Below are 13,694 nucleotides of genomic sequence, written 5' to 3' on the forward strand. Positions count from 1 at the left end.
TATATTAAATACATCCTCTATTAAAAGCCTTGTAGATGGGGCACAACTCTGCAGTCCTGTTGGGAACCCAGCAGCAGGTCAACGTGCTAGGACTAATCAAACATCAAATGACACACTGCTGTGTGCTAACTGCCCCCTACCCCAACCCCAGCTGTGCCTGCCTTTGAAGAAAGGTGCAATGCCTTCTGCATGGATGTACACAACGAATAAAGTCTTTTAAAGCACGTGAGAATGAAAGCTGTCATCAAAATGTACCGAGCAATTATAGGTTGAAGGTTGAACTATTATTACTTCATGCCCTTCCATTCCCCTCCCCTCCAGAGTGGGAAAAAAGGGGGAGGATTATTCATTTGTATTCAAGCACTTCATTAATGTTTATAAGAGAATCCAAACACGCAAGCAAAACAAGGACAAAACACTCGCACCAGACGTGTGATGCGATAAATGTCACTGGAGCAAATATTTAGATCTGTTTACAGAGAGGCCTATTAAGTCCTTTTTGAAATGCTGGGCAGTGTTGTGGCTTGGTCTCTGCCTAGCAGCTCCAGTGTAAACACATGGAAGATGGCTAAGTCTCTCTCTCTCATTTTGTTATGACATCTGGAAACCTAAGGAGTTGGGAGAAGCCAACTGGCTGCCCCACTGCAGTGTCTAGCAACAGGGTCTACTTCTTGAATGATAGCAGAACACACAAAGTGGAACCGCGGAGTTCTCCGGCCTGTGCCAGAATCAGCGGATCTCCAACAGATAATCCCTCAGCTAAAACTGCTGCAACACAAAAGCCATTTGGTTCATGGTTCAGGATGCAAGTCTATGCTCTCTGCGTTTTTAAAGTTCATCTGGCTTTGAGAAAATCAGTTTCATTAGGGACTAATGCAGGCTGCAAAGATGGGAAGGAGATGTGTGGCCAGCAGGAGCAGGGAGGTCATTCTGCCCCTGTACAATGCACTGGTTAGGCCACACCTCGAGTACTGTGTCCAGTTCTGGGCCCCTCAGTTTAGGAAGGAGGTTGACCTGCTGGAGCATGTCCAGAGAAGGGCAACGAAGTTGGTGAGGGGCTTGGAACACAAGCCCTATGAGGAGAGGCTGAGGGAGCTGGGGTTGCTTAGCCTGGACAAGAGGAGACTCAGGGGTGACCTTATTGCTCTCTACAACTACCTGAAGGGGGGTTGTAGACAGGCAGAGGTTGGTCTCTTCTCCCAGGCAGCCAGCACCAGAACAAGAGGACACAGTCTCAGGCTGCACCAGGGGGGGCTCAGGCTGGAGGTCAGGAGGAAGTTTTACACAGAGAGAGTGATTGCCCATTGGAATGTGCTGCCCGGGGAGGTGGTGGAGTTGCCATCACTGGAAGTTTTCAGGAGGAGACTTGACAGGGTGCTTGGTTGCATGGTTTAGTTGGTTGGGTGGTGTTGGATGACGGGTTGTACACGATGATCTTGAAGGTCTCTTCCAACCTGGTCTATTCTATTCTATTCTATTCTATTCTATTCTATTCTATTCTATTCTATTCTATTCTATTCTATTCTATTCTATTCTATTCATCCCTCACCAGAAGAAGTGTAGTTCTGGAGTTTGCAACCAGCCTAGACTTTTACAAATGTCTCCATCACATCACCATCTCACTGACCCTAAGACCCTCCACACAGATGATTTTTTTCTAAGATAATGAAATAATTTGATAGGTAGAAGAGAAATAAGTCATAGTTTTAGCCCAGGATGTAATAACATATTTGGGATATGTCAGCTTCTGAAGTTATGCCTCGGTTTCCAAGAGGTAGTGTAAGGCCTACAGATATAAAATTGTCCTCTGTGTATATATTGAGGATCAGGGTTGTTTGTTTCCCTTCTGTTGGAAGGAATGCTGTTCAGAGCATACAGACGTACGTGACTCCATACAGTGATCTCTATCATTACTGGCTGAACAAGGAAAGGGAAAGCCAAGCCAAAACACTTGTTGTTTGCAACTTTTCTTCTGACACCACTTCTGACATGGCATCAAGAATTCAAGATGAAATCATAAGTAACTCCACTTTCCCTGCTTTTCAAGCCCATTGAAATAACAAATAAAGTAGAAGAGCATTGACTAACATTTCTCTTCCTAATTCTCTTAATGAATTATTTGGCAACAAAACTCCTTTCCATATAAACCAGTGGAAAAGACACCTTGCCCAGTTTCAAGAGCCACAGAGACACAGTTTGGGGTTCCAGGTTCAAGGACTGCATACTTGTTTATTTTAACAGGAACTACACTGAGCTGTATTCCAGGGAATGACAGAATGGGACCCAAATTTTTGGGGATTCTCCCATTGGTATTTTCAGAGTCTAAAAATCTCAGCAAATCACATCCCTTCCTTCTCTTGCTGGTAGAGATGAAGAACTACTAGACCTGACAATTGCTAGACTTGCTATTCTCTTAAAGAAAAAGAAGTCTGATACTTTGTTGTGTTGGAAGAAGGGGGAAATACATGTGACCACCCAATCAAACAGTAACTCCATTGGTTGTCCCTACTGTAAAACAGGGATCAATGTTTTCTGACTCAAACTTCCATGAAGACATTTTTTTCCTGGCTGACTTTTCCTTTTTAATTCATCTCCCTGACTAATTCTTGTAGAAAAAAACATGACAGCTTAATGGCTTGATCTCAAACTGCAATCCCTTCCATGATTCTGCCTTCAGCTGTACTCCCTGTTCTTGGTGTGTTTTACTACCCTTCACATACTAGACTCATTAGGAATGTCAGGCCATGAAAACTTGTCAGTAGCATGCCCAACATCCACAGGGAAGAGAGAGAAATCTCTTCCCTTATTTTTGTTTAGCTACCTCTTGCTCCTCTGCTTTAGAGCTAACCCTTGGGGTTATTTATGTTTCGTGACCTTGAGATAAATGGCGTTTGGCAGGCTGCCGGATGGCTTTGTGCTTCAAATCCAACACTCTCCATTTCTCCCACTAACAATAGGAATCATTCCTGAATGCCTTTTTGGGGGCATTTCTTCCCATCTCATTGCCTGCTTGAAGTTCTTTGGTAGCTACGTCAGGGTTGGTGAACTCCAGCTTGACTTTCTTGTCAGATACAAGCACCAAGTGGTGTGTGTGGTTTCATTCTGTGGTTTTCTCTCTGTGTGTGTTTTCTCTTTGTCCCAGAGTGTCTGCACTGCTGGTATTAAGAGTTACAATTGTTCTATATAAAGCAAAGATCCCTTGAATGATCTGCCAAAGGCTTTATCTCTGAACAATCTTTGTCTGTACTTGCTTTGCCGTTAACCAGTTTTGACTCTACTCCATAATGGCTGGAGCTGCTTTGCCTTAACTGATATATATCAAAGAGCACTGCTAAAATTAACTGCTCGTGAACTGTGTCCAGGATGTTAGATTAACTCATCTAGGATCCTTCAGTGAACAAACTGATTTACGATGTGTTATGACATTGTTACTTGATGTGTTGCACAACAACTCCATTTCAAAAAATGAAAAGTGCTCCATTAATAAGAGATAAATCTTTCCAGTGTGATTCAAATGAATCGGCAACAGCTTTAGAGGAAGCCTGATAAGGGATCTTGTGTGGGTTCTGGTGATTGTGTTTTACATTCCTAGGGATATCTTCCACTGGGATCTCTTTGTCAGTATTGACAAAATCCATCCAAAGTACGCTACAATACGACACCTTTTGGGAGATTATAGCTCTTTGTACTTCCCAAGACACAAAAGAGTACTACTGCAGTGACTCTCAACAACTAATACCTTTAGGCTTGAGAACATACACCAAGTGCACACAACTATGCTTTCTTTCAACTTCAGAGCCACAGTTTGCTCAGGTCTCTACACAGTATGTCACTTACATGCTTACCCAGTCACAGCTAACACACAGCAAGTGATCCAAGCAGGCAGTTTCTTTCTCAGAGAAAACACACCATTATACACTGAGATATACATTACTTTTTTTTTTCCAAGCAAGCACTATTCCATTATGGGAACATGAGCCTGTAGAAATGCTGACCTTAAATTATGAAGTTGCTAGAGTGCGCTTCAGATGGCTACATTTTGAAGGTCTCCCTCTGCATACCCAGCTTCAACAAAAATGCCTCTGAAAGTGGTCATGAATTATATGCTGTACAGGATGTCTCATTTCACAGCCAAGCCACTTCAGTTTATACACAATTAGCTGAGTAAAAAGCTACTCAGTGCAAGTCTGCACACAGCTACAAGCCAATCCATAGAGTCAAATAAAGTTTCATTCCTGTGAATGCCTACTGTCTTCACCCTCTGAACTTCATCTTGCCATCAAAGGACCTGGATCATTTCAGGATGACACAACCTGGTCTTCTGGCCTCATGCTCACACCAAGGAGAAAATATCTCCACACTGTTCTGCAAATGGGAAGGAGAAATGCTGTAATAACTGAACTTTCAGTTTGCTTGTAACTGTCAACCAATAGAGCATCCCAGCTGTCTGAAAACCAGGCCATATTAGAATAGTTTTGAGCATAACTTGGCACAAGAAAGTTGACTTTGTTCAATTCTGTGTCTTAGGGAGTTGTCTTCTTCAGCAAGCAAAAAATGAGTTCTGAAAATATTCTTTCTAGTTGTTTCCTGTGTTAATCAGGAAGGAAAGTCATTCTGAAAAGGGACTTTCTGTCGAGTTAACTCTTGCAAAAACAATCATCCTGAGGCTTTTTAGCAATACTTGTGCTTCTCTTGCTCCTCTGCTAGCTCAAAAATAAAATACATTTAAAAAAACCTCAGCTTGAAAGCAAACTACAAGAGAGCATCCCAGCAGGCTCCTCCTATGTCAGCACCAGCTCTTCACATGGTGCAAGACTTAGCTCTTTCACAATTAGTAGTGCTGTGATGACTTTACCAGTGCATTAGAACCAATGGGGCACGTTGGGACATGTCCCATCACACTTCACATCTGGAATAACATTAATCTCAGACAATCATTTCTAAAACTGTGTCCTGCATGCCAGAAATACAAAGACCTTCCAAAAGTTAGGCATGGTTCTCAAATCACTCTTTTGCCCTCTCTCCTTCTGCTGACTCTGCAAACTCCTATACTGTGAGCATTCTGTCTCGCATTTAAATAAATATTCCCCATCACTATTATGCTGTCACCTGTAATAGGAAAAGCCTGCAAGAAATCAAAGGAAAGCAAAATTTGTGTGGTGGCAGAAAGCGCACAGAGAATAATCGGTCTTCATTGTGTTTGTTAATAAAGCTGAGGGAGCCTAATGGAGACCTTGGATTTAATACACTCTCTAAAATATGAGGGGATGCTTTCAAGACACAGAAACTCCTGCTTTAAAGAAATATTTTCCCTGTGCTCCTTGCAAGTTGACTTTTATTAAAATGGAAAGTGGTTTGAAAATATCTTGAAGATTTGTTTCCTTTTTCCTCACTTCTTGGCTCATAAAGGGAGTCTGATGAATATCGCTTTGCTCTGTGAAGTCAGCTTCTTCTCTGCTTTATGTATGGGGGATATGTGTGCCTCCCAACGGGTGCCCCAGTACAAAAGTTAGGGCAAAAGAAGAAAGTTTTAATACAATCTTGGGAATACTGCAGTGTTATTCCCTTAATTGTGCTGTTAGAGCTAACATGATGTCTGTAACTGAATTGCCAGCATTTCTTCAAGCCCATCTCAGTGAATTCTGTGATTTTGTAGAACCTCTGGACTGGAAATCATTTGAAAGGCTTTAGAACTTCTACATTAACTGAATCTAGCAAAAAGGAACATCAGAAAACTTTCTTCTTCTTCTTCTTCTCTCTTTTTTTTTGCAATCTTTTCTCTGTTCCCCAGTTTGAGTTTCTGGAAATGGTTCAGTGTTATCCCTGGCTTCAAGGGACACCCTGGAATGAGTACAAGGTATAGGATTTGATTCATACCAGCACCTTTCACATCTCATACCACTACCCACTGCAATTTTGATTTTGAAGAAGTAAGTAATAAAACTCCCTTTTTGACATCTGCAAGACTCTTCACCCCTCAGCATTGCTGCAGTGCCTGGACAGAGGTGATCAGCAGTGATCCACTGATGATAAATCTAATTACAGTAGTTCAACACTGATGATTTCTTCAGGTATAACTGGCCTATCATTGCTCTCTACAACTACCTGAACAGAGGTTGTAGACAGATGGGGGTTGGTCTCTTCTCCCAGGCAACCAGCACCAGAACAAGAGGGGACAGTCTCAAGCTGTGCCAGGGGAGGCTTAGGCTGGATGTTAGGAAGAAGTTCTTCAAAGAGAGATTGGCCATTGGAATGTGCTGCACAGTAGTAGTAGTCACCATCACTGGAGGTGTTTAAGAAGAGACTGGATGAGGCACTTGGTGCCATGGTTTAGTTGATTAGATGGTCTTGGGTGATAGGTTGGACTGGATGATCTCTGAGGTCTTTTCCAACCTTATTGATTCTATGATTCTATGAGAAATGGGGTGCCTAGTCCTATGTTAAATGACCCTCTGAGTGGAAACTCTAGGGTCTTTGATCTCATTCAAACCAAAAGTACTTTTGCTAATGAGTCTCCTCAAGTCATACAACATCCATCCCAAAATTCTCAACACATGGCTTTAATTTACAGTTTTTAGCAACTTTCTTTTATACTGTGCTGGAAGTCCTGAAACAACTTGCAGCAGAGGCTCTACAAACTGGAAACTCAAATAGCAAGGACTGCTCCTGGAATAACTAGGGAGAGAAGCAGCAGTCATCTGTGCTAATTCCTGCTTGAGCTTCTGATACAGCTATTAATTGTGTCTCTTCTAATTCTGTTGTGCATTTAAGTGACAATTAGATCTAGTAAACAACAACAGTAACACAAAGCAGCTACACTGTTCTCCTGAACATCAGATAAAGCAAATCCACCAAGATGAATGAGATATCCTAACTACTAGCTCTTGTGACAGACACAACTAATCATACATCAAAATGCATGCCTGTCATCACAGTATCATGGAACAGCTTAGGTTGGAAGAGACCTTAGAGATCCATCTACTCCATCCTCCCCACCATGGGCAGGGATGCCTCTCAAATAGATTTGGCTGCTCAAGTCCTTGTCCAACCTGCCCTTGGACACCCCCACAGAGGAGGCATCCACAACCTCCCTGGGCAACCTATTCCAGAGTCTCACCACCCTTGTACTGAAGAACTTCTTCCTAAGATCCAATCTAAAATTACTCTCCTGCAGCTTAAAACTATTCCCCCTTGTCCTGTTGCTAGACACTCTCATGAAAAGTCCCTCTCCTGCCTTCCCTCAGGATCCCTTCAGGCACTGTCCCTAGTCTGCAGAGTATAACCTTTATTCCAATTCCAGTCCAAGAACTGAGATACTAAGTTCAAATACTGATAGCTGCAATTTTAAGCTCTGCAGGCACTAATTTAATCTCTGGCATCTCAGGTGAGCTGGAAACTGTAATGCTTTACGGCTTACAGGTTCACAAATTGTTCCAATGCTCAGAAAAATGCCTTGGTGACTGCAACCTATAAATAATTTGAGGTTCAGAAAGATACTGCAAATCTGTGATAAACCCCTAGTGCTTTCTGCAGATTTTAAGTCTAGTAGCACCTAGGGCCTGAATTGCCTATCAGCTTGAAAAGGGGACTTGGGAAAGCACGTGGACATGAGGCAGATGTTTCCCTGCAAAATAGGACTCTTCTAACATTGATTCTTGAAAGTTAAAAACATGAAGTTCCCAAAACACTGGTCATTGCTGAAAATCTCCATCTCTGTGGTGTCCTAAACACTCTGCTCTGGCAAAGCACCTCTACCCAGGCATGAAAGAACTCTGTTAATAGGACCAAAAGATGAAAGAAATCACACCAATTTCATGTGGCTGTAGCAGTAACTCTTTGATTTCTTCTGCCTCTTACCTGTCCCATTAAATCCTAATGACAGTGAAAAGATTAATGAGGGCTTGTAGTATAAAGCCTAGCACAAGAAAAACTATTGTTTTACACTGTGTCCCTCTAAAGTTGCCAGGTATGTTTTGCCAGGAGCCCTGCCACCAATCTCTACCTCTGCAGGAGTGCAAGGTGTATGAGTGCCCTTGCTTAAGATCATTTCTGGCCCTTTCAATACAGGAACCTCTGACTAGCCTGAATGATGAGAGCTGGCTTTATAGCATAGATTGCTATTCACTAGGGAGCTGAGGGGAGGCTGTTAAAGACTTTCTGAGGACTGCAGGTTGCACTACACTTGAAGTTGATGTTTTTAAAGTCAATGGTTTGTTCTGTTTACAAGCAAAGTGCTCTGGGCCTGGGGCAGGATCCTGACTGCTGTTGCAAAAGTGTCAAGAAACTGACAGCAGACAGCAAAGAGAGAAAATCATCACTGTGGAAATATCATTTACTGAAGGGAAGGGTATCTTACACTTACTGGCTGAGCAGCTCAGAGGTAGCAAACTGTTCCAGGCGAGATCTCACAGGGATTTGAAAGCAGCATTAATGTCTAAGTGCAGGGATAGATTTGGGTCAGCTCTCCCCCTTCTGATTCCCTTTCCTGGGGCAGAGCTTGAGGAGTGAATCCCCCCAGGGAGACCAAAGCACCTACTTGGGTGCTCCCCACACTTCTCACACTGCAGCAGTTTCAGGGCTCACTGACACCAGGATCAGGCATCACTGGAGCCACAGAGACAATGCTCTGACCTCAACTCACCTCTCACCACACACAGGGAACAAATGTCACTATTCTGCTATTTTGACTTCTCTATATTGATAACATTCAGCTGACTCAAACGCAGTAGTTTGAGTAGGCCCTTTAGGGCCAGGCTTGCTCACCACTGTTTGATGGGGGCTTGTTCCTCTCAAAGCACACCTTATTAAGATGCAATTCCTAACTAAAGCTGATCACAAGCAGCATCCATAATTTTGCAAACAAACCTCCCAGATCTGGGAGGCAGGTACACCTGTCCTGGCCTTGGATCTTACCAAGGCAGGTATGAAGGATCAGAGGGAAAGGAAAGTTCTACATCTGACATGTTCCACAAACACTTCTTGCAGTTGTATACACAACGAATACAACAGATGAATTGCCAGCTGCCCCTCGAGCCATCATTAACTGGCAGGCTTATTCTTAATAGGCATCAAATGCCAGGGTGGGCCTTTCAAGCAGGCAGTGCTGAAGAAGCACACAGTAACTACCTGCAAAGAGCAACACTTAAAGTTCGTTAAAGCTATAAACAGCCAGCTGCTGATCCTTTCAGGTGTTACCCTGACTACTGCAATTTTAATACCTGCATAGCTTCACCATCAGCAGTTCCCCTAGTAAAGACACAAAGCAGCCCCACTGCTATTCAGAGGGAGTTAAATGGAAGGATTTCTATTTCTGCGGTATGAATTTCTACCCCAAGGCTAATTTCACTGGGGGATTCTTTTTGCCCTGAGCTGCTGTGGGGAAGGGTGAAGAAGAGGATGATACTTTAATTAGAGACAGTAAGGAGAAAACTATGTGCAATGTGTAAAAAGATGTACAACTAATCGAAGTTTTTGACCTTCCTTTCAATGATATTCAGCAATCAAAAGAGAAGGTTTTAAGCTATTTCTGATGACTCCTGCCCTTTTCATGAGGCCTGAAAAATTTTCTAAAGCCCTTTTTCTAAAGCATTATTTCTGTTAGGCAAAACCCCCACTCTTCTTCAAAAGTATTGTTAAAAGCTTTGCAATATCCCTAACACTGCCCCAGATAAACTCCACAGACTGTCAAAAGTCAACTGTCTCTGGAACTGGTTCAGAAAACTTCTGAGTCTGGATGGAGTGGGAAAGAGACTCAAGTTCCCTTTAGGTTATGCTGGTCCCTGCCAGCAACAAGAATCCCAGCTCTGTGATCACAGCAATGTTTAATTTTTCAAGGGGACAGGGGTGATGGAATAGCAAGTCCAGGCCGTGGCCCTGTCTGTATCTTACTGTGTTGTGCTGTTTTGCCACTGAAGGTCCAGCTCCAAGACTGCAGATCTGTCAGTGACCAAACATGATGGACCACCCATCGGCCTTTTATTAACCAGCACTTGTTCCCCCTCTAATCCTATCACTAGAGTAATCAAAGCTGCCATGTCCCAGGGTTTGATGGAACAGCAGGACCTGGGAAATGAAGACTGATTTTGTTAACAAAGTCATTCCTGTCCCTTGAATGCTGTCTCATTGGTAGAAAGCAAGGAGATGAGGTTTATTTGTGCAGAGAATGAGGCGGCAAAGAAATGAAAGCAGAAGAATGGTGAAGTGTGAAGTTTAATCTGGCACCGTCTAAGGTTTCTTTCTTTGAGGCCGTCTCTGATCCAATCAACACCCGTTTGATATTTAACATCTCCCCCTGCAGTTGGAAATGATACAGGCTGAAGAAGACAGGAGTCAGGCCTTCCCAAGCCCCAACTAGTGGAGGGAGAGAAAAGAGAGTGCCAGTGGCTTTCCTCTGGTTTGACAGCTTCCCCCACAGACAGGTCAGAATGAAGCCAGACCCTGACACAAAATTACGCTCACAAACCGTGGCACTCAGGACATCTGACACAAGACAAAGGCAGGTTCTCCCTAAAGACAGCAAGCTTAGCATGGGATGGGAAAGGGATTTTATTTCTGAGTTGGAAGAAGGGATAGCAATGTTGTTTTGGTCTGAGGACCCTTCTGAGAAACAGGATCTAACACAAGCAAGAGCTACCACCCACCTCCCTTGGGCAGAGTACCATGGGTAGCAGAGTAAGAGCTTCCCCTTGCTGACTGTACAGGCTTTTAGTGCTGCCCAAGGGTGCTCACCCCTGGGGCTGTGGAGGGGTCCCACCACAGCCCTGACTGATCAGGGCTGCCACAGACAGACCTGAGCAGCCGCAGCAGTCACCGTTACCATCCTCCTTGCTCCATGGACAGTACATGTCAGCCTAGGGAGAGCTGTCCACATGATCCATGTGAGGGTCCTGAAGAGGAGGGAAAGCTTAATCCTGTCCCAAGCTGGCGCTCAAAGGACATGTGGACAAGTCCTCATGGCGATGCCTCTGCCAGGATCCTAACAAGAGAAGGCCCTAAACACCATCCATCCCTCCACAGCTCTTCTCAGTCCTGGCCCACTTGATTTTGCATTTGCCTTGCCACGCTGTCAATAAACATCAGCACTGTCAGCAAGGAAAGTTTTCTGTTTCCTCTTCTTGGATATCTCTTAGCTCTTTCTGTCCCATCTCCAGTGAAACCCCTGAAACTTCCTATACCAAGGAGCAATGAAATTTCAACCTGACCCAAAGCTGATCTGAATTTCCCTGTTGTCAGGCTCCCAGCCCAGTGTTTTGCTGCAGACACCTTGCCACCAGCTATGTAATACCCAGCTGCTGGCATTTCAGAGATAGTGAGGATGCTCCCTCTGCAAGCTAACCAGAAAAGCAGCAGTTCACCTGGAAAGCAGGGCAATGGGAGCGGTGCTGTCTTCGAATAGCTATGTGTAACACTGAGAAGGGATTTCAGGAGGAACAGAGCATCAAACTACAAAGTTTCTGGGTTCACAATAGAAAACAATGTGCCCTGCTCTACCTGCAAGAGCTGGCTCTCCAGGAAGCAGCTAATTATATGAGCCACCTTAATCTTTTCATCTGGCTAAGACAATCAACATTTCAAAGCCATGCACAGAACGTTTCAAAGAGCGTTCCTGGTCAAAAATGCAAGTGTATCCACTTTCTTTCAGAGCACATCAAAACCAAGTACCACACCAGGACCACTCCTAGATTTCCTCCTCCTCATGGTATCAGATTAACAGATTTGGTGCATGTAGTCAGATTAAATATTTGCAGTAGCACAAAGCTGCCTTTGAGGAGAAGAAGTAAAAGGGAAGGGGAGGGGAAAAAAAGCTTTTTTTCTCTTTTTAATTTGCTTAGGGCATAAATACTGGACTTTGGGGATGTGGGAGACAAAAGCATTGACATGATTCACCAAGGCAGAGTTTTAAAGTCCTCACTGTGAAGGCAGAAATTACATACAGTATTCCCCTAACAGTAATGCCGAAAACAGGTAAGAACTGCTGATGCCCTTAGCAGATTTGGGGCTGTAATTTATCACAGATGTTCTCATCACATTGTGCAAACACCCTAACAAGACAAAAGCTGCCCAATTTCTTGACTTCCATGCCGGTGTATTTTAATTATGTGCTGCTTAAGGAAGGCTCCAAGACCTGAAATTGGGAGGCAAAGAAAGCCAGCAATAGTAATCCACTCCACGAAATTAGCACAGTAATACAGCGAGCAGTAGGACTGCCAGACGGTGTGACAACATTGCAACTTACTATTGTTAAACAACTAGCCAGGTGTCAGGATGCATGAAATCTAGAGGAAGCAAGAAAATAAATATCTGGTTTGTTTTTGCTCATTGTGTCTCATGTTGTTCTGGTGGCCTTGTTCCCAGAAAAAAAGCTTCAGTCTAGGAAAAATTCCTCCTGAATGCTGATCTATTTTAGCAGCAATGTCAATTCTCTGTAATAACTGTAATGTGTTTTTTTAATCAGAACAAAAGTTTTGCATAAATGATTGTCCTCACTTGCCAGGGACAGGAACAGGAACATTTTTGCTGTTCTTTTTTAGATTACTATCATAGTGAAATGAAGGAGAAGTTTGTGTTTCTATTTAAAATGTAGAGAATGAGAGAAACCATTCTCTGGTAAGAGGCCACTCTCTCTGGTAAAAGCAGCAGTGAGTTTTGTACTCTGCCCCTTCTCCTTTCTCTGTCACTCACTTGCTCTCTAAAAAGAAAAACTGTAGTATGATTCATGTTTAAAGGCTTCCAAGTGGTACGTTTTTAACCAAGTGCTTTCATGTGCTGGATTTTAACTGCCATTTTTGACCTAATACAACCAAATGCTATTGGATGTCTGGAATAGTTAATTATTTTTACCTCACCTCAGAGAAGGGGTTCAACAGGGAGGACTGGCACTTAAACCTTTCAGACAGAACAGGGTAAAACAAATTCCTTGTTTTGAGTGTTTGCTAATTAATGAAAAGTTCCCAGGGGCCTTCTTTTAATTGTTTTTGTTAATAGACAAGAAAATTCCTCCAAAAGCATATGCAACCAATCTTCTCCTCTGAAGGCTGTATGCAGAGTTAGACTTCCAGCTCAAACATCAGTTGAACCAAATGTTAGCGACAGCCAGACCTTTTCCCCTTACAATAGTTCCCACTAGACTTCAGGGAAGAAGGGGGTGAAGGCACAATAAAGACATTTTAATCAAACCAAAGATCAGTCTTTTAATCCCTATTCCCACATCACCAAGAAACTTTTGCTCCAAGTAGGACAGTCAGTAGAAAGCTGGAAATAGTCTGATCCAAAACTAATGACAAAAAGCAGGTTAAAACCCGAAGTATCATAACAGTAACTGACACCATCTTAAATTTCCTCTGGGTTATTTGTTTTCTTCCACACACATTCATTTCCTGAATTTCTAGTAAATCTGATTTCATATAAACAGTTTCACAAAGCAAAGTCAATAGCTGTGACTGTGCTCCTGATTAATCCACTGAAATGAAATGGATCGCAGGGCTTAGCGTTTGGTTGTTTAAAGCTAAATCCACTGAAAGAATTCTGGGGTCCAGTTACACCAATAACTTGAGTTTCTTAAGCTACATCCTTTTCACTGAAATTTACCTGTTCTAAAAAGAAGAGGGGGGGGAAAAAAAAAATCCATGCAGAATGAACACTTAATTTCCCCCAGCACACTAGGGCAACATGAGCCAGTTTGTTTTGACCTGCAG

General features: G+C 43.1%; 1 protein-coding gene across 1 annotated transcript in view; it reads right to left on the reverse strand.

The window, feature by feature from the left end:
* Positions 1 to 13,694, reverse strand: part of TRABD2B (TraB domain containing 2B) — a 357,793-nt gene that overhangs the window by 342,307 nt on the left and 1,792 nt on the right. The window lies entirely within an intron of this gene.

The sequence above is a fragment of the Melanerpes formicivorus genome, unplaced genomic scaffold, assembly GCF_026170545.1.
Source record: "Melanerpes formicivorus ecotype bairdi unplaced genomic scaffold, bMelFor1.0.p_v2 SCAF_75, whole genome shotgun sequence".
Taxonomy (NCBI): domain Eukaryota; kingdom Metazoa; phylum Chordata; class Aves; order Piciformes; family Picidae; genus Melanerpes; species Melanerpes formicivorus.